At 36.2% G+C, this 21,582-nt stretch overlaps 1 protein-coding gene across 3 annotated transcripts in view; it reads left to right on the top strand.

The window, feature by feature from the left end:
- LOC106825075 (heterogeneous nuclear ribonucleoprotein A1-like) overlaps positions 1-21,582 on the top strand; it is a 202,700-nt gene that overhangs the window by 56,735 nt on the left and 124,383 nt on the right. Inside the window, exon 4 of one of the 3 annotated variants that reach the window (XR_011502802.1) lies at positions 10,906-11,086. The exons of the other annotated variants lie outside the window; for them this stretch is intronic. The gene's annotated coding sequence lies outside the window, so the exon portion shown is untranslated. Of the gene's footprint in view, positions 1-10,905; positions 11,087-21,582 lie in introns of those variants that run through there. 3 annotated transcript variants of the gene reach the window in all.

The following is a 21,582-nucleotide window of genomic DNA, read 5'->3' as shown; positions in this document are numbered from 1 at the left end:
TCACTTGTGTCCACGATACAGCATCAGGCAGAATGGTGTCACTGTCCTAAAAATCCCCAGTGCTCCACCTATTCATCCTTCCCCATCCCTAATCCCTGGCAAACGCTGATCTTTTCACTGAATCCATAGTTTTGCCCTTTTCAGAAGGTCTTATAGTTGGAATTATACAATATGTAGCCTTTTCAGATTGGCTTCTTCCACTTAGTAATATTTTCTTTTTAAAATGCTATTCCTAATCTATTAAACTGATTTCATGGCCAACTAAAGGATTGCTATCTTCTATTGGGAAGACACTAGTTTAAGGAGACATGAAGGAAGTACAACTGCAGGACTTGGTGACTTAAGATATGGGGAGGGGAGGGATAGGGGTCTGGAACTTAAGAGACAGTCTGTGATGAATATTTGACTGGCATATAGGTGTTAATTGAAGTCCTGGATGTGGTTGTGTCCACCGTGAAAGTGAAGAGAGGGTGAAAATTGGAGAGTGAAAGAATAAATCCTAGAGAATGTCAATTCCATAGGTGTCTAACTTTGTCTTGGGTTTAATTTTGAGTTGAACGTCTTTAACTATGTTAGTTTACCACTTTTTTTCTGTGAACTGTTTGTTCAGATCTTGTGTAAACTTTTCTATCGGTTTCTTGATCTTTTTTTTTCTTTTTTGAGGAAGATTAGCCCTGAGCTAACATCTACTGCCAATCCTCCTCTTTTTGCTGAGGAAGCCTGGCCCTGAGCTAACATCTGTGCTCATCTTCCTCTACTTTATATGTGGGACACCTGCCATAGCATGGCTTGACAAGCAGTGTGTAGGTCCACACCTAGGATTTGAACTGGCGAACCCTGTGCCACTGAAGTGGAATGTGCGAACTAAACCGCTGTGCCATGGGGCTGGCCCCTGGTCTGTTGATGTTTTCAACAATTTGAGAAAGACCTTTCTATATTAAAGGAAATAGTCCATTACTATATGTTTTCAAATATTTTTCTCAATTTTTTGCCTTTTGACTTTGTCTATGATATTAGTTGCTATACAGAAATTCTAGATTTATATGTAGTCAGTTTCACCAATATGTAACTTTATATCTTCTGAATTTTATGGCATGCTTAGCAAGGCCTTCTCCACTCTAATACAAAGAATAATCTCTGATGTTTTCTTATAGTACTATTATTCATTTATTTGTTTAATCTTTACATTTGGAAATTTGATTATCCTGAAATAATATTGATGTATGGGGCAACATAGGGGTCTAGTTTTGTTTTTGCCTATATGACCTGGCAAATGTCCTAACACTCTTTATTAAATGAATCCTCTTTTCTTCTCTGATTTTAAATGCTATGTTTATCGCATACCAATATGCAATAAGTATTTGAGTTATTTCCGAAGTCGCCATTCTGTTTCATTGGTCTTCCTGTCTAATCCTGTTCAGTAACACATTGTTTTAATTCATTTTATGATGTGTCTTTGAGATACTGAATAGGGCTAGTTCATAGTTATTCTCCCCACCCACATACATTTCCATGGGAAGCTTCACTTATTTATTCTTCCAAATGATCTTTAAAATAGATTGTTAGATCCTATCCCCACCTTAAAAATCCACACCCCAAAACAAACCCCCAAACAAATACTTTGCAAATTTGATTAGGACCACAACAAAATTATAAATTAACTTAGGAAGGTTACCTTCTTCACACCAGTGATTTATTATACTCAAGATAATTTTACTATATATCCTTGTAGTTAAAGGCAATGGTGGCAGCACAGCTAACACCAGCAAAAATTTCTGTCAAACCATAAGAAAATACAAGAAAAGTAAGTTCTATGCAAAACAATGCCCTTAGCATAACTTGCAGACAGAACATGTCAAAACTGCAAAATAACTGTCCATGAGTGGTGAAAAATGACCGAATTGAAGCAAGTGATCTTTCATACTCCATCTCATCCCCAGGGGTCCTAGGCTTTGAGGTGGGTGGGCAAAGGCAGATGGAGAAAAACTGTGAGGAAGAAAAAGAAGAAGGCAAGCGACGGGCTGTAACAGTGATTTGGAAAGCCTTCCAAAAATGTTATATCTACCCTAAATCTAGAAAAAATCAAACAAAAAACCTGGAAAAGTGTCTACCAATATTAGAGCAAGAGCTACAGGGAAGACTTCAGAGTTCCTGTGACTTAATGGGGCCGCCCAATTTTTAAGGAGAGATTCAATTAAATGGATAGACTTGATTTAAATGGGAACTCTTCAAAATACACAACTTCTGTGGGGAGGAAAAAGACAAAGGGGTGCGAAGTGCTCCTTTGCAGTCAGGTACTTAAGGAGAAGTAGAAAATGTAGGGGAGAATTTAGGATTCTGCAAGAAACAGAAGAACCATAAAATTGGAGGACTCACGACACTTTCCCCAACATCCAAAAAAACAAAAACTCCTTGCTAAACTATCTTGATTGTGCTACACTGACAGAAGAATATGGTATTAATAATGGGAATACTGGAAAACACTGCAATATCATAAAAATGAACAAAAGAAAGGTGAAGTTCATACAGAGATGTTGCAGAAAATCAGTAAATTTCACATGTGACAACTGAGGAAATTAACCACGCCCACCTTGGAAAAATGAACACAAAGTGGAAGAAAACTGTAAGCTAATACTCTAAACAGAATTAAATATGCTCAAATGAGCATTTGAGGCTTTGAGAAATCATCTTTAATCAGAAATTTGAAAATTGAAACAGACATGGACAAAAAGAGAATTGAGAAGAGAGATTGAACTCAGGAAAGAAATGGAAAAAACCTGTATTGCATAAATGAAGAACAAGTTACAATAAAAAACTCAGTAAATAGTCTAATAAATTCCAAGAATAAACTTGGAGAAAAATTTATTAAGACACATTGAAAAAAAAAACAACTAGGCAAACAACTAAACAAATGAAAATTATGTAATCAAAAAAGAGGAAAAAATGGTCAGAGAGAAAGTAGTGAAATGGAAAGAAAGAAAAATGTAATACTATTCACATTTTCAGAGACCATGAAGAGGAAAAAATTTTGAAAAAGCAACAAGAAAATGGAATATTTAAAACCACAATGTAAGGAAACTTTTCAGAAATAGGAAAAGACCTAATCTGTACATTGAATGGGTTCATCACATACCTGGGAAAATTAACCAAGAATAATAAACACTGAGACGTATCCTAGAAAAACAAATTTCCAAGATAAAATCCTTTGATCCTTCAGAAAAAATAAAAAATTTATAAAGGCAAAGTATTGGATTGGCGTCAGACTTTTCAAAATCAAGACACAAAGGAAGGCAAAAATGGAGCAGTACTTAAAAGAAAAGAGCTTAGGTAAAGAATTAATTATGTGTGAACTAAGAATTTTATATTCAGCCAGGTGTCCTTCAAATAGCAAGGCTATTAAAAAAAGTTCTCAACACATGAGAGTATCAGGACTTCTAGGCTCATTGGCACTTCTTGAGGAATCTACTCGAGGATGAGCTTCTTCCAAATAAGTGATGACTGGGAAACCTTCAGCAAAAGTACTATTGTGTTTGTTTAAAACATATAAATGTTCATCTGAGACTAAAACTAAGGTGAAGATGAGGATTAAAGGCTGATGTACAAATGTTGTAAATTGTGGCAATGTATAATGTCAATGATAAAGGTAAATAATAAAACTAGAGATAGGAGAAGTAAATGAGGAAAAGGAACACAGAGGTTTATTGCCGTGTAGGCAAGGGGTGGGTGTTAAAGGATGCTGAACAAAAACTGATAAATCAGAGAGTAAAATAAGAAAATAGAGAGCCAAGGGCATTAAAAACTTATAAGTAGAGAGGCAACCACTAGAATGAAAATGCAATCTTTCTAAATACACATCTTGAAGAGAGAGAAGCATAGCAAATATACTAAAATATACGTAACTATGAAACAGTAAGAATACCTTGAGACCAAATGCAGCAATCATATGAACAAATGTGAATGGGCTTAACTGTTCTATTAAAAGGAAGAGACTTTCACTTTGGCCTCCCAAATAAGACCCAAATATATGCTGTAAAAAGAGAAAAACCAAAAATAAAATGCTTCAGAAAGGCTAAAAACAAGGGGATGATTACCCAGAATGTTGCAGGAATCTAGAAAGAAATGAAACTATGACAATGAATCTAACTGTGTTACAAATGTATGACATAAACTCACTGTAGCGAAGGAGGTGGGGGAAAGAAGAGCTGATCTAAGCAACTTTGGAGAATGGTGTTTTGATGGGAAACTAGAAGGCTAAAACCCAAAGGAACAGTCATAAAGACTGTACTGTAGTTGGTAAATTTGTTTCTCGTGGTTATCATGGGTTAACTGTTCTGAACCTACTATACCTGTATCCTGGAGATGCATATGAAAGTAAATGGATGGTGAATGATGAGAGTCAGGATTTTCTCATGTGTTTTGTAATTTTTATTTATATATCTCTTTTCTTTCAAAAAGAACTTGGATTATTTTCTCTTTCTCTGTATTTACTATTTCCTATTTATTGAGTTTTTATTTATCTCAACTGTATCTTCTGGGACTGACAATCCAGAACTAGTCTTTTTTTTTTTTTTAAAAAAAAAAAAAAGATTGGCACCTGAGCTAACACCTGTGGCTACTGCTAATCTCCTTTTTTCCTCTTCTTCTTCTTCTCCCCAAAGCCCCCCGGTACATAGTTGTTTATTCTAGTTGTAAGTGCCACTGGTTGTGCTATGTGGGATGCCACCTTAGCATGGCTTGATGAGCAGTGTCATGTCCATGCCCAGGATCCAAACTGGTGAAACCCTGGGCTGCCTAAGTGGAGCTCTCAAACTTAAGCACTCGGCCACGGGGCCAGCCCCCAGAACCAATCTTTTATTGTTGGCTCAAGCTTTTATCTCATGGTGACATTGGGGGACATTCCACATACGGTCACCAAAGCTGAAGACTGGTTGGCCCTGTGTTGCCTGCAAAGCTGGTCTGTTTCCTCCATCTCTGCTTGGTGGTCAGCTTCTTACAAGACCTAGACCAAGATAGAAGACTGCTTTAAGCTTCTTTTAATGTCCGTTCATATGTGGGTGAATCTTGTTCCAATCTTCTCTGTTTAAAAAGTGAGCCTGGGTCCAATCCTCTATCTGATATGGAACATCTTTAGTCCTTAGTATGTTGGAGGATATGAATTCCTAGCTGTCTCTGCTTGCTTCTGGAATCAGAGCTCAGCAGGCAAGAACCTTTACTCTTGTGTTGCATTGGATTGCTGTTTCATTTCTGCTCCATGGAGATACTTATCTTTGTGTGTGTGTGTGTGTATGTGTGTGTGTATGTGGCTATTTCTTTTGAAATTTTTCAGTTTTATATTATGTACTACTGTTTCCTGTTTGGAATAGTGAGAAGTCTGAAAATATGAACTGCAACTTGACTGAAAATTCCTCATTCCTTCTGTAGAATTTCAAATTTTTCTTTTTTTTGTATATCCTCAATTCTTATTAAATTTATTCCTAAATTTTTAATCTCTTAAAAATAATAGTGTGATCTCTTACACATTATAATTTCAAACTGGCTATTTTTTCTGCAAAGAAAAAAGATTAAATTTTTAATCTATGTTATATACAATATATACAATATATAGCATATAATATAATGCAGTCATGTGCCACATAATGACGTTTTGGTCAATGATGGACCACATATACAAAGGTGGTCTCTTAAGATTAGTACCATATAGCTAGGTGTGTATTGGGCTATACCATCCAGGTTTCTGTAAGTACACTCTATGATGTTTGCACAGTGCCAAAATTGCCTAACAACTCATTATTCAGAACATATTCCTGTTGTTAAGTGACACACGACTATACATATATTTTATAAATATATATTTTGTAATCAGGTACCTTAAAAAATTGTATTTTTATAATAGTTTTTAATAGTATATTTTCTAGTATTTCCATAAATAAAATTTTAACATCTGAAAATAGTGACAATTTTTCCTTTTTTCAAATATCTATACTTATTTTTTTGTGTAAATATATTAACTATAACTTCAAGAAGGATATTATTGTTTTATTTCTAACTTTAATAAAATAATTCAGTTAATGTTGTACAATATATCATCTTTTTATTTATAACTACTAGATTGTAGATTAATTTAAAAAGTAGTTTAAGACCTAGAACCATTAAAAATGTTTCATAACCTAAACTTCATATTTTAACTTAAACATAAGCATTCATTTGCCACACTTGTCTTATAGAATCAAGGCTTTTTATTTGAATACGAGCTGCTGAATAGAATTTTACATGCTTTCTTTAGCATAAACTATACCCATAAAACATTGTCTATAATTTATGTGGTTTTTTTAAGTACCTGGGATTTTTAAAGTATTCACTAAGCAATATGATTACATAGTACTTCTGAACTTTGTGACCTTATCTCAAACCATTATAGTTTTCTGAAGTGCTTTTTAATGGTTTTCACTTAATGGGTCTTTCCAAAGAATTTAACTTAATTTTCTGAGAAATAATAACTCTTTTTTGGCACATATATTTTATTGATGTTGTAGCATCTGATATACTTATGTTGTTATAGCACAGTATGCTCAATACAAACTGGTTTGGGGACATAGAACTGTCTAAATATGAACTTACAAATTAGAACAAAAGTGGAGGAGCCCATTGAAGAGTAGACTACTATCTGCCAGCATTCATAAATCGGTGAGCAATAATTTCCTTTTAGAAAGACAGCTAAGCGGTTATTATTCCTCAAGTTGATCAAGTAGATGTCAATTAAATGTGCTTTTTCTAAATATGTATATTTGTCACCATCAAGGAAGGTCATATCATTCGGAGTGATTTGAGTTTATTTATTATTTATTTATTTATTTTTGGCTTATAAACAACAGAAATTTATTTTTATAGTGCTGGAGGCTGGGAAGTCCAAGGTGGAGGTGCAGGCACATTCAGTGACTGACGAGAGCCTTCTTCCTGTTTTTTATTTTTTTGGAAGATTAGCCTTGAACTAACTTCATGCCACCAATCCTCCTGTTCTTGCTGAGGAAGCCAGGCCCTGAGCTAACATCCGTGCCCATCTTCCTCTAGTTTATACGTGGGACGCCTGCCAAAGCATGACTCGATGAAGAGTGTGTAGGTCTGCACCCGGGACCCAAACCGGTGAACCTTGGGCCACCGAAGCAGAACGCGCAAACTTAACCACTGCACCACCAGGCCAGCCCCCTTTTCATTCTTTTTTTATCTTTATTTTTTTATTGTAGTAATATTAAATTATAACATTATATAACTTTCAGGTGTACATCGTAATATATTTCCAATTCTGTGTAGATTACATCATGTTCAATTTCTTTCAACAATGTTTTATAGTTTTCAGGGTACAGATCTTTCACCTCGTTAGTTAAGTTTATTCCTAGGTATTTTACTCTTTTTGTTCCAACTGTAAATGGGATTGTATTCGTAATTTCTCTTTCTGCTGCTTCATTGTTAGTGTATAGAGATGCAGCTTATTTTTGTATGTTGATTTTGTATCCTGCAACTTTACCATACTCATTTATCATTTCTAAAAGTTTTTTGGTGGATTCTTTAGGGTTTTCTATACATAAAATCATGTCATCTGCAAATAGTGATAGTTTCACTTTTTCCTTTCCAATTTGGATCCCTTTTACTTCTTTTTCTTGCCTGATTGCTCTGGCTAGGACTTCCAATACCATGTTAAATAAGAGTGGTGAAAGTGGGCATCCTTGTCTGGTTCCCATTCTTAGAGGGATAGCTTTCAGTTTTTCTCTGTTGAGAATGACATTGGCTGTGGGTTGACCATGTATAGCCTTTATTATGTTGAGGTAGTTTTCTTCTATACCCATTTTGTTTAGAGATTTTATCATAAATGGATGCTGTATCTTGTCAAATGCTTTCTCTGCATCTATTGAAATGATAATGTGATTTTTATTCTTCATTTTGTTAATGTGGTGTATCATGTTGATTGATTTGCAGATGTCACACCATCCCTGCATCTCTGGAATGAATCCCACCTGATCATGATGTATGATCTTTTTAATATATTGTTGTAGTCGATTTGCTGGTATTTTGTTCAGGATTTTTGCGTCAATGTTTGTCAGTGATATTGGCCTGTAATTTTCTTTTTTTTGTGTTGTCCTTATCTGGTTTTGGTATCAGGGTAATGAAGGCTTCATAGAAGGAGTTAGGAAGCCTCCCCTCCTCTTCAATTTTTTGGAAGACTTTGAGAAGGGTAGGTATTAAGTCTTCTTTGAATGTTTGGTAGAATTCACCAGGGAAGCCATCTGGTCCTGGACTTTTATTTTTTGGGGGTTTTTGATTGCTGTTTCAATTTCCTTACTGGTGATTTGTCTATTCAAATTCGCTATTTCTTCTTGATCCAGTTTTGGCAGGTTGTATGATTCTAAGAATTTTTCCATATCTTCTAGATTATCCACTTTGTTGGTGTATAGCTTTTTGTAGTATTCTCTTATAATCTTTTGTATTTCTGAGGTGGCAGGTTGTAATTTCTCTTCTTTCACTTCTGATTTTATTTATTTGAGCCTTCTCTCTCGTTTTCTTTGTGAGTCTAGCTAAAGGTTTGTTAATTTTGTTTCTCCTTTCAAAAAACCAGATCTTCATTTCATTGATTTTGTTCTATTTGTTTTTTTAGTCTCTCATTTATTTCTGATCTGATTATTATAATTTCCTTTCTTCTAATGATTTTGGGCTTTGTTTGTTCTTCTTTTTCCAGTTCCTTTATGTGCACTGTTAGATTGTTTATTTGAGATTTTCCATGTTTGTTAAAGTAGGCCTGTATTGCTATAAACTTCCCTCTTAGAGCTGCTTTTGCTGTATCGTGTACGTTTTGTCATGTTGTATTTTCATTTTCATATTTATCCAGGTATTTTTTGATTTCTCTTTTGATTTCTTCATTGACCCAGTCATTATTCAGTAGCATTTTGTTTAATCTCTACATATTTATGGCTTTTCTGATTTTCTTCCTGTAGTTGATTTCTAGTTTCATACCATTGTGGTCAGAAAAGATGCTTGGTATTATTTCAATCTTCTTAAATTTATTGAGTTGCTTTGTGGCCTAATATGTGATCAATCCTGGAGAATGTTCCATATTTATTTGAAAAGAATGTGTATTCTGTTGTTTTTGGATGGAATGTTCTGTATGTATCTGTTAAGTCCATCTGGTCTAATATGTCATTGAAGGCCAATGTTTCATCATTGATCTTCTGTTTGGATGATCTATCTATTGGTGTAAGTGGAGTGTTATAATCCTTTACTATTATTGTGTTACTATTTCTCCTTTTGTGTCTGTTAATAATTACTTCATATATTTAGGTGGTCCTATTTTGGGTGCATAGATATTTATAAGTTTCATATCCTCTTGTTGGATTGTTTCCCCTATTATTATGTACTGCCCTTCTTTGTCTCTTGTTACGTTTTTTGTTTTAAAGTGTATTTTGTCTGATATAAGTATTGTTATCCCAACTTTCTTTTCATTGCCGTTTGCATGGCAATTTGCATGGAGTATATTTTTCCGTCCCTTCACTTTGAGTTTGTGAGTGTGTTTAAGTCTGAAGTGTGTCTCTTGTATACAACATCTATATGGGTCTTGTTTTTTTATCCCCTCAGCCACCCTATGCTTTTTGATTGGAGCATTTAGTCCATTGACATTTAAAGTAGCTATTCATAAGTATGTACATATTGCCATTTTGTTACTTTTTTTCTGGACGTTTTAGTAGTTCTTTATTCCTTTCTTCTTCTCTTTCTCTCTTTCCTAGTGGTTTTATGGTTTCCTTTAGTGTTATGTTTGGGTTCCTTTCTCTTAATTTTTTTGTGTATTTGTTATAGGTTTCTAGTTAGTGATTGCCATGAGGTTCATATATAATAACCTACATATACAGCAATCTATGTTATGATGATGGTCTCTTTAGTTTGAGCTCTTGCTAGAAGCTCTACTCTTTTACTCCCCTCCTTCCATATTTTATGTTTTTGATATCATATCTCACCTCTTTTTTGGTGTGTGTGTGTATCCATTACCCTCTTATCACGGAAATGGTTAGTTTTAGTATTTTTGTCTTTTTACCTTCATGTTTTCTTCGTAGGTGGTTGATGTGCTACCTTACTGTATATTTACCATCACCAATGATTTTATTACTCTTTTTTGATAATTTTTCTATTCCTATTTGTGGTCTTCTCTTTCCCACTTAAGTAAGCCCCTTTAGAATTTCTTGTAGGGCTGGTTTCTTGCCCTACAAGATAACTCCTTTAGTTTTTGCGTATCTGGGAAACTCTTTATCTCTCCTTCCATTCTGAATGATAGTGTTGCTGGATAGAGTATTCTTGGCTGTAGGTTTTTTTCCTTTCAGCACTTTAAAGTTATCCTGCCACTGCCTTCTAGCCTGTAAGGTTTCTGCTGAGAAGTCAGCTGATAGCCTTATGCAGTTTCCTTTGTGTGTAAGTTGTTGCCTTTCTCTTGTAGCTTTCAAGATTCTCGCTTTAAGTCTTGACATTTTAATTATAATGTGTCTTGATGTGGGCCTCTTTGAGTTTATCTTGTTTGCTGCTCTCTGTGTTTTCTGTGTCTGGATGTCTGTTTCCTTCCTTACGTTAGGAAAGTTTTCAGCTATTATTTCTTCAAATAGATTCTCTGCCCTTTGACTCTCTCTTTTGCTTCTGGGACACCTATCATGCAAATGTTAGTGTGCTTGATGTTGTCCCAGAGATCCCTTAGACTGTCCTCATTCTTTTTAATTCTTTTATCTGTTCAGCTTGGGTGATTTCCTCTAATCTTTCGTCCAGCTCACGGATCCGTTCTTCTGTATCATCTACTCTGCTATTGAGTCCCTCTAATTTATTTTTCATTTCCAGTATTGTATTCTTCATTTCTGATTGTTTTTTTTCTATATTTTCCAGTTCTTTGCTGACGTTCTCACTGAGTTCATCCATTCTCCAAAGATCTGTGAGCATCCTTATGACTTTTTGTTTGAACTCTTTGTCATGTAGATTGTTTGTTTCTGATTCATTTAGTTCTTTTCTGGGGCTTTGTCCTGTTCCTTTACTTAGAACATGTTCCTTTGTCTCCTCAGTTTGCCTCTTTCTCTGTGCTTATATCTATGTATTAGGTAGGTCTGCTACATCTCCTGATCTTGGAGAGATGGGCTCATGTAAGAGATGCCTTATGAGGCCCAGCAGTGTGCTTCCCTCTCGTTACCAGTTCCAAATGTTCTAGGAGTGTCCCTTGTGTGGGTTACATGTGTCCTTCTGTTGTGGCAGGGTTGCTCTTGCTGCAGGTGCCTAGGGAGGCTAGGCTGTCCCCCTAGCCTGCTAGTTGTAATGCTCAGCTGTGTGTGGCTGCTATGGACTCTTCAGTAACTTTATTGGGTATGGGGAGCCCCAGCACCATTGGCTGCAAGGCCTAGTAGCAACTCCTGTTGCAATTTTTCTGTTAAGTGAGTAGCTTTCTAATGTGGCTGGTTGCTAGGCTACAACTGCTTACAATTGCTGTAGGCCTCTGGCATGCAAGGCTGTTGTCAGCTCTTTCAGGATTGCAGCTGTGTGGGGCTGGCTCCAGGCATGGAAGCATGCAATTGTTTCAGGCTTTAGAAGGTAGGGGCAATCCCCTACGTGCCTGCTTGAGAAGCACAAGTCTGCTGCAGCTGACAAGCCCTATCGCCCACGGGACCACACATACCATCAACACAGTCCTGTCCCATGCACTTGGCCTGACCCACTGAAGTAGACCCAGTTGCCCCACTGCAGAGGCCCCACGCTCTCCAATGCCCCACACACTCCACCCACTGCTTCTCCCACATGCCCTGCCCTGCAGAGGTAGACCCCCTTGCCTGGCTGCAGAGATTTCAGGTGCCCCACCTATGTGGGCCCACAAGTTGCCTTAGGCCTTGCTATTAGATGAGGCCAGTCCCTAGGGTGGTCTGCCCACTCTAGCTGAGCAGGATTAAATCTAAATTGGTGCTCTAGTGGGTGGGGCAGACCCTGGGCTAACAGGCCAGAGGAAGAACTTCAATGGCATCTGCCAGTGTCTGTGTCAGTATGCCTGTACTAGGTCACAATAATGGCTGCAGCTAATGTCTCATTCTCTGGAAAGGTCTCACCTTGCACCAAGATGCACCTGGAACCTATCAGGTGAGTCTCTTTCCACAAAAGGACTCTGCACTTTTCTTTCTGGTGATTTTAGGTTGCTTTCTGAAATGGATGAATTTGTGTATGGGCTCTTTAAGAGCTGGCTTTTTTCCTCTTATGTCTGATAGCTTTTCCGACGATATTCCCTGTTGTTGTTAGTAGCCAGCAAAGCCAGATATTATGACATTCATCTTGGTTGTGCTGAGTTCAAAAGCTGCTTATAGCAGTAATGCTTCCCCACTCAGATCCCCTTTCCTCCAGGGAAGGCTTCATAACAGAATTACTCCTGGCTGGTGATGAACCACCATCGCCCATGAAGATGACTTCTTTCTCTCTAGAAAGGAATTGCTGCCTCTTCCACCTCAGTCAGTACTGTCCCTTGTTTCAGGGGTTCTTTTTATCCAGTTTTCAGTTCTGTCTCAGCAGTAATTTTTCCAAGAGTAGTTGTAAATTTGCTGTGTCTGTGGGAGGAAGTGAGTTCAGAGTCTGCTTATACCACTATCTTGATGCCATCCTCTGACTTTTCAGAGCTTTCTTATTAGTGATAACAACAGTGTTGGTCACCTATAGCCACCAGCTATTTCCACTCAACTTTCCTGATGTGTCTCCAATCTCCACTGGGGAGCTTCTGTCATTTTTTTTGCTTGAGTAAATGAATTATTAATAAAATTAAATATTATATTGTATATCATCTGTGTAAATAGGAGGGCTGGGAATAGTTTTTTCTTATTCAACATACACACACGCACACACACAGACACCTTTCTCTCATACCATAACAGATGATTAATATAAATTGAAGTGGTTACTGAGGGCCTTTCTCTCCACTTGTGTCAGGTAAAGGATTTCTACTGACGCTAATGGAACTTCAGAAGGTTTATGTCAGGAAATGAATCCCAAGGGTGGCAAACTAAGTTTTTCAAAATTGTTTTTCAAAATTAAATTTTCTTTATATGAGGGGTGGATTTAAATAAATATATGAAAAAGGCAAATGATAAAGTTCTTGAATATTTAGACAGAGATCTATCTATCATTTCCTTCCTCTTAAATGAACATTCTATTAAATTTTTTTACTCATTCTTTCAAATTGCACTTTCTTTGTGGTGGTGATTAATAAATTCTTAGATAATTATTAAGCATTCATAATCTCTTTTCGTCTACTCATCCTATTTGGACAGAGAGGGAGGCTGAAGATAGAGGGGTGTATATGGGTATATTGAAGTTATTAACAATGTTTTAGAGGTGATAAATGCTTTTGAAAAAAATAAATGGATATACATCTAGTTATTATATTTCTGTTTTGAAAATCGAATATTCTATTATTGAAAGATAATTTTATGCCTCTAATGTAGGTGTGTAATTTCCCACTTTTGAGCTAGGTAAACATGCCATGAAATGATATCTTTATCTAATAAATGCTCACATTAATAGCTATATTTATTTTAGAATCAAGCATGGTAGATTACCATGCAGAGTTCATTTTGCATTTTTGTCAGGAGACATTATTAAACATTTGATGTGTTGTAAATTATTTATAATGCTACACTCAGCAGCATCTTGAACTACTTGCTGATCTATCTAGAAATTCCATCTCTGATGATAGTTTGCATATTCAAGAAGGGAAAAAACCTTATCGTGGTCTTTAAAAACACATATAAAGAAATGAATTTGCAAAATAGAAAGAAATCAGATTCTAATACATGTGATTGATGATAACAGAATCCAGAGAGATACTGTAACTTAAGGTGATAACAGATTCAAACATAGAAGAAACACAACAAAGCTATCTTGTGAAACCAATAGAAACAAATTTTGCCAGACAGAGATTAGCCTTGCGTTAACAAAGCTATGAAAAGAGAACATTTGGCACCTTTTAATTTTAACAGAAGAGAACATTTGGACCAAGAATGGTAATATTAAATTTTTTTATTATTAATTATTTAAACATTAGGAAGGACAGTGAATAATAACATAATCTTTCATTATTTAGCTTCTTTCTCTGCATTTATTGATGTTTTCATATTTGCCACAATTTTCTTAAGGAAATTGCCAAGCACTTTCTTTAGCTGGGCTATCTTGGCTGTAATTGATCTGTTTTCTGGTTTCCCCAATTTATAATTAATAGCATGAAAAGAAAAATCCATTTGTACTGCCCATCCCTGAGTAGCCATGGCTATATAATGCACAGTAGTGGATAAATATATCTTTACATTTCCATCCAGCAGTCCAGCAATAATGACTTAAATCTGCTGTCTGGCAGAACTCCCAAGTACTTATAAAGAGACCAAGATCTCTGAAAATGATAGGTCCTTTCCAACACACTGTGCTGAAAATCTTGTCAATTGTAAAATAATTGTTAGCCATTGTGGGGTTTGAGGCAACAGGGATTTACATGACTATGGAGATCGTTTTTTTTTTTTTTTAAGAACTGCATAGGGTCTAGCCAACAGTTCTTGGCAGCATTTTAAACAGCATTAAGTTTCCTGGCAATGCCAAGGATCAGGTCCAGGGGAAAGTGACTTTGTCACTGTAATTATTTCCAAGCTTATTCTGTTCCAAAACAAAGCAACTTGAGGACAGGTCCCTTGTAAATCTTCTAAGAGTGCTTCACATGCAAGGTCCTTGGGTGTCTTTTCCAGACACGTATTTGGAACACTTCAGATATGGACCTTTTGATTTTTGCTAATTGGCACTATTGCTACATTCTTGGTCAAAGTCTGGAATTTTAAGATTTAGTGGTCATGAGGGAACTATGGCCTCAAATTCACTCTTCCATTGTATGAGAGATGTCAATATGTGAGCCTGTCCAAAGAATGGGTAGCAACATCAAGGACAAGAATTGCTTCATATCAGCCCCAAACAGTTGTAAATGGTTTAATTTTTATGTGTGTGCATGGGTGGAGACGAGGAAGTTCAGTCTCCACTGATCTTAACGTGTATGGGAAGAGTGACTATTCAATATGCTTAACAGCTTAATGAGTTTTGGAATGAAAGGAAGCATGTAAATCATTGCAGGTTCACTGTTTAAGCTCAGAGTTCTTATCAGATAAAACTGCCATGACCCTGGAACAAGTGACCGTAGGGACCACATCATCTCACTTTTTATGGGGTGAACTGTTAACTAATCACCTGTATAGGGTACACGGCCCACTCACCTTGAATCCCAGGAAAGGGTTTGAAAAAGAACCCAGACATTTGACAATATGTGCTGGGTGAAGACTTGTCCTCAAAACATGTTTCAAGAGGTTGTCAAATTTTATACAAAAGTGGATGTGACTCAGCTTTTATATACCAGCTCAGGCAAACTTTGTGCTTCTGTATTATACAATATGGCAGTTTTATTTGTAGAATCTGATTGAGGCGTAAGTCATTAAAGGACAAGGGAGGTGTTTATTGGAGACCTAGAATGTCAGAGCTGGAAGCAACTTTAGACATCATTGACCAATCTCTTTTCATAGGCAAATAAATTGAGACACAGAGAAATTAAGTGACTAGTTGGGGTCATGGAATTAGAATTGGACCTAGAATACAGATATCCTAACTCTTGATGATATTTCACTAGGTTGGAAAAAAATCAACAGCGTTAGCATGAAAGCAGCATGAAAACGAAGACCCATATTTTTCTGTATGTAGAGCATCTTTTTAGAGTGCTTTCTCCCTCTGAATGTCACTGCAGAGGCCATCTCCCTACAGATATTCGGGATTAGTTCCCTGTTGAGTCTATGTCTCAGTGAGTTGGGAAACACAATATTTTCAGTGAACTCTTTTTTTCTTCACATTGATGGGTTTCACTTTGTTTCTTTTTAGTACTTTATTATGGAAGGTCATCTTTCAAAACTTTCGTTTCTTTTTAGCACTAGTAGAAATAACTCTTATGAAGTAGCTAACTCGAACTCTGAGACTTATTTCTTTCAAAGGGGTTGGTTCAGAATAGAATTTACACTGTCTTATGTGTAGAATCTATTTTTTCAAAAGTTCAAGGTCTTTTTGTATCTGTCTGTTAAAATTAGTTATACACTTGGCCCTCTGAGGGCATGTATATCTTGAAGTATACAATCCGGTCTACGGACATCTGATAAGCCATAAAACTTTGCACTCTTGAGTAATATTGCAATTATTTTCTTAATGATATCCAAATGCTTTAGAAATGCACTGTCTGATATGGCAGACACTATCTGTATGTAGATATTTAAATCAAAATTAATTAAACTGAAATAAAATTTTAAAATTTAATTCCTCGGTCACACTAGCCACATTTCAAGTGCTTAGTAGCCACATGCGGCTATGACTACTGTATTGAACAGCATGGATATAGGATATTTCCATTATCACAGAAAGCTCTATTGAATTGTTCCACTCTAGAAGAATTAATGGTCCATCCTAAGATCTTTGCATTCAAAATGCCTACTATAACTGAAGAATCATGTATCAATTAATAAATAATTGAGGCATGTGATTTTCTTAAATATTTCTGAGAACCATAAATTATGTTAACATTTTGCTGACCTTGTCACTTTCTAGGTGTACAATCTTGAAATATTTACACCCTTTGCTTCAATTTCTATCTTTTAAAATAGAAAACATATTTGATAGGATTGTTGTGAGAATGAAATGATGTAATTCAGGTAATGGGCTCAGCACACTATCTGGTGTATGTTAGGTACTCATAATCAGGAGGTCCTCAATTTGCTGCCCTTCCTCAACATAAATACACCAATACTTAGTAATTGTTAATCAAAATGTTTATATTACAACACTTTTCCTTGGAAAACTCAGAAATTGAAAAAAAAGCAATGAGGGATTCTCGATAACAGATAATGTTTATAATCTACATTTTAAAGCATTCATCATCCCTATAGGATTTTAGTAGTACCCCAGAAGTTGTATTTTTATACTTGTGTATTGCTCAGTTATTGGATCTAATTAAAGCTTATATTTGGTGAGTAGAGTATGCATGTGTGTGTGGGAGGGTGGGGAGTAAAAATCGACTTTAATGTAGATTGAGGTGTCTAAAAGTGATACATCTTCGTTGAACTATCTGTATCCAAACCAATTCCACGACAACAGTTGCTGTAGACTGAATGATTGTGTCCCTGCAAAATTCATATTTTAAAATTCTAACCCCCAATGTGATAGTATTAGGAGGCGGGGCCTTTGGAAGGTGATTAGGTCATGAGGGAAGAGCTCTTATGAATGGAATCAGTGCTCTTATAAAGAGACCCAGAGAGCTCCTTTGCCCCTTCTGCCATGTGAGGACACAGCAATAAGACGGCCATCTATGAATTAGAAAGCGGACCCTCACCAGGTACTGAATCTGCTGGTGCCTTGGTCTTGGACTTCCCAGCCTCCGGATCTGTGAGAAATAAATGTTTGTTGTTTAAGTCACCCAGTCTATGCTATTTTTTTTTTTTTAAAGATTTTTTTTTATTTTTTCCTTTTTCTCCCCAAAGCCCCCCGGTACATAGTTGTGTATTCTTCGTTGTGGGTTCTTCTAGTTGTGGCATGTGGGACGCTGCCTCAGCGTGGTCTGATGAGCAGTGCCATGTCCGCGCCCAGGATTCGAACTGACGAAACACTGGGCCGCCCGCAGCGGAGCGCGCGAACTTAACCACTCGGCCACGGGGCCAGCCCCCAGTCTATGCTATTTTTGTTATAGCAGCCTGAATGAACTAAGATAATAGTGTAGGATTTTTGATAACTCATTTACATGTTTTCTCAAATAGCTCCTTTTGTTTCTCAAAGAACCTCTTTGTGAGAAGGCTGGTCCATACCAAGGTTCTAATCTGCAATTATCTAGAAGAACAAAGCCTGTCCAGAAGATATTGAACTTACAACAGTTGTCTACAATCATATTTTTCTAAATGAAGATTTGCCAAGTCAGCATCCAATTGCTTTCCTTTCCTTGTATTTTTCTATAGTGCTTTGGCATTTGTGAAATGCTTTTACATTCTGCATTTTATTTACCTTTACTTTTGACATAGAAATCTAGGTTGGCAGGTTTGGTTTTTATATTTCCCCAGCTCTTTAAATTTGTCTTCCCATTTTTTGTGTTCTAGTTGTTTTTATTGAGAAGCCATTTATCAGTCTAGTTGTTCCTTTGAAGGAGATATATATCCAACCCCTCCACCCTAGCTGCTTTAAAGATTTTTTCTTTGTCTTTGATTTATAGCAGTTTGACTCTGATGTGCCTAGGTGTGGTTTGCTGTGTATTGATCCTGCTTGGAAGGTTCTTGAATCTGTGACTTGTTGACTTGATTAGTTTTGGAAAATTTTGGCTATCATTTCATTAAATATTGTTTTTATTCTATCCTCTTTCTTGTTTCCTCTCCTGGGATTCCAAATAGATTTCCCATATGTGCTATATGTATTTTTCTGATTTTTCCACCTTTTATTTTCTCTCTGTGATTTAATCTGGATATTTTCTAATAACATATTTTTTAAAGACTTTTTTTTTTGAAAGCAGTTTTAGATTTACAATAAAATTGAGAGGAAGGTACAGAGATCTCCCACATAGTCTCTGACTGCACACACGCATAGCCTCCATCATTATCAACATCACTCACCAGAGTCATTTGTTACCGAGGATGAACCTACATTGATACATCATAATCATCCAAGGTCCATAGTTTACCTTAGGGTTCGCTCTTGGTGTTGTACATCCCATGGGTTTGGACAAATATATAGTGACATATATCCATCATTATAATATCATACGGAGTATTTTCATTGCCCTAAAAATCTTATGTGCTCTATCCATTCATCCTTTCCCTCACCTCACCCCGGGAAACCACTGATATTTTTACCATCTCAGTAGTTATACCTTTTCCTGAATGTCATATAGTTGGAATCATATAGTATGTCCCTTTCCTGGATTGAATTCTTTCATTTAGTAATATGCATTTAAGATTCCTGTGTATCTTTTCACAGCTTGATAGTTCATTTCTTCTTAGCGCTGAATAATGTTCCATTGTCTGGATGTACCATAGTATATTTATCCATTCATCTACTGAAGAATATCTGGGTTGTTTCCAAGTTTTGGCAATTATGAACAGAGCTCCTATAAACATCCGTATGCAGGTTTTTGAGTGGACATAACTTTTCAACTCCTTTGCGCAAATACCAAGGAGCAGTATAGTTGCTGGATTGTGTGATAAGAATAAGTTTAGTTTTGCAAAAACCACCAAATTGTCTTCCAAAGTAGTTGTACCATTTTGCATTTCCACCAGCAATGAATGAGTGTTCCTATTGCTCCGTGTCCTCACCAACGTTTGGTCTTGTCACTGTTCTGGATTTTGGCCATTCTAAGAAGTGTGTAGTGGTATCTCATTATTTTAATTTACATTTCTCTGATGACATATGATGTGGAGTGTTTTTTTATATTTGCCATCTGTATATCTTATTTGCTGAGGTGTCTGTTAAGGTCTTTGACCCATTTTTTAATCAAGTTGTTTTTTTTTCTGAGTTTTAAGAATTCTTCATATATTTTAGACAACAGTCCTTTATCAGATTTGTCTTTTGCAGGTATTTCCTCCCAGTCTGTGGCTTGCCATCTCATTCTCTTGATGTTGTCTTTTGCAGAGCAGAAGTTTTTAATTTAAAAAAAGTCTAGCACATCAATTGTCTCTTTCATGGATTGTGTCTTTGTATCTAAAAAGTCATTGGCAAACCCAAGGTCATCTAGGTTTTCTCCTATGTTATCTTTTAGGAGTTTTATAGTTTTGTGTTTTACATTTAGATCTACAATTCATTTTGTTTGTGAATCCATTAATTTTTGTGAAGGGTGTTAAGATCTGTGTTTGGATTCATTTTTCTTCATGTAAATGTCCAGTTGTTCCCACACCATTTGTTGACGAGACTAGCTTTTCTCCATTGTATTGCCTTTGCTCCTTTGTCAAAGACAAGTTGATATTGTTTATGGAGGTCTATTTCTGTGCTCTCTATTCTATTTCATTGATCCATTTGTTCTTTTGCCAATACTGCATTGTCTTGATTACTGTAGCTTTATAATAAGTCTTGAAGTTGGGTAGCACCAGTCCTCCAAGTTTGTTCTTTTCCTTCAATATTGTGTTGGTAATTCTGGCTCTTTTGCCTCTCCCTATAAACTTCAGAACCAATTTGTTGATATCCATAAAATAATTTGCTGGGTTTTGATTGGGAATAGCCTTTTTTAGCTTACTAATTCTCTCTTCCATTGGCCACTCTTTCATTAAATCCTCTTATTGAATTCTTAATTTCAGTTATGTTTCTCAGTTTCAGTGTTCCCATTTAATTTAAAAAAAATAAATTCCAGTTTGCCTGTGAAGTTTCATATATTTTGCTTATTTTCTTGGTTTTATTGGTTGTAGCTATTTTAAAGTCTCTATATGCTAATTTCAATATTAGAATATTCGATGAGTTGAGCTCTTGATTATTTGATTTTGATTATTTTGATTGTTTTTGATGATTTTGACCTTTTTTGTGATTTATTTGCTAATTTTGTATTGAATGCTAAACATTATGTATAAAATATTGTAGAAGGTCTGGATGATATCTACTTCCAGAAAGAATTTAATTTTTTTCTGGCAGGTAGATAAAGTAAAAGCAGATCATTTCTTCCAGTCAATACTGGGTTTCAGGCTTTGTTAGGACTGGTTTATTTTTGGTTTACCTTTACTCCTAGGACACAGACTTGTTTTTCCCTAGGGCATAGCCCTTTTCAGGTCTTGGTAAAATCCTGGAGTGCTTACCTGATCTCCTACCTGTGTCTCCATTACACAACTGAAACCTCTGCTCAGCATTTTGGTCTCCCAGCCATTGCTTTCCATTTGACTTGTTGGTGTCTCAACCTGAGCATGAGAGATGGAAAATATCTTTAAGAGAAATTACACTTCTCTTGGACCTTGGTCTCAAGTCTCTGGTGACTTGGAGGTCCTGAAATCCAACCTCTGTGTTCCCAGCTCATTGAAACTGTTGCAAGCTCCAGGCCATTGTATTTTACTCTCATTATGTAGAGAATTGGCAAATTCCCTGAGTCAACTGCAGAGCAGTGTGTAACTCACCTCAGTGTGTTTCTCCTCCCTCCGGGAACTTGGCCCCTCAAGTCCTGGCTGCCTTAATTGCATGCTGATACCTTCAAAGAGCTGTATTTTTCATTTTATTCACATTATGTAATTACTCCTAGTAAGATAGTTAATCTGATACCAGCTATTGCATCATAGCCAAGAGCAGAAGCCCAGGGTCCTATATTTCATTTGATCTTCAACAAATTTGTGAAATAAGCCTGACATGAAATTAAGTCTTAGGAAAGTTAGGTAACTTGCCATGGCATAAGCCAAATAAGATAAATAGGTGATCCTGGAGTTCAGGCCAGGTATTTTGACTTTCCTCTTACCGTCAGCCAAAGCTTGAAATGTGTTTCATATTCAGTTTTGGATTCTGAGAGTCATTAAACTACTCCTTTTTAATTCTATT

The sequence above is a fragment of the Equus asinus genome, chromosome 4 (genome assembly GCF_041296235.1).
Source record: "Equus asinus isolate D_3611 breed Donkey chromosome 4, EquAss-T2T_v2, whole genome shotgun sequence".
Taxonomy (NCBI): domain Eukaryota; kingdom Metazoa; phylum Chordata; class Mammalia; order Perissodactyla; family Equidae; genus Equus; species Equus asinus.
Note: the sequence above shows the minus strand (reverse complement) of the source record. Positions and strands in the feature narration are given on the sequence as shown.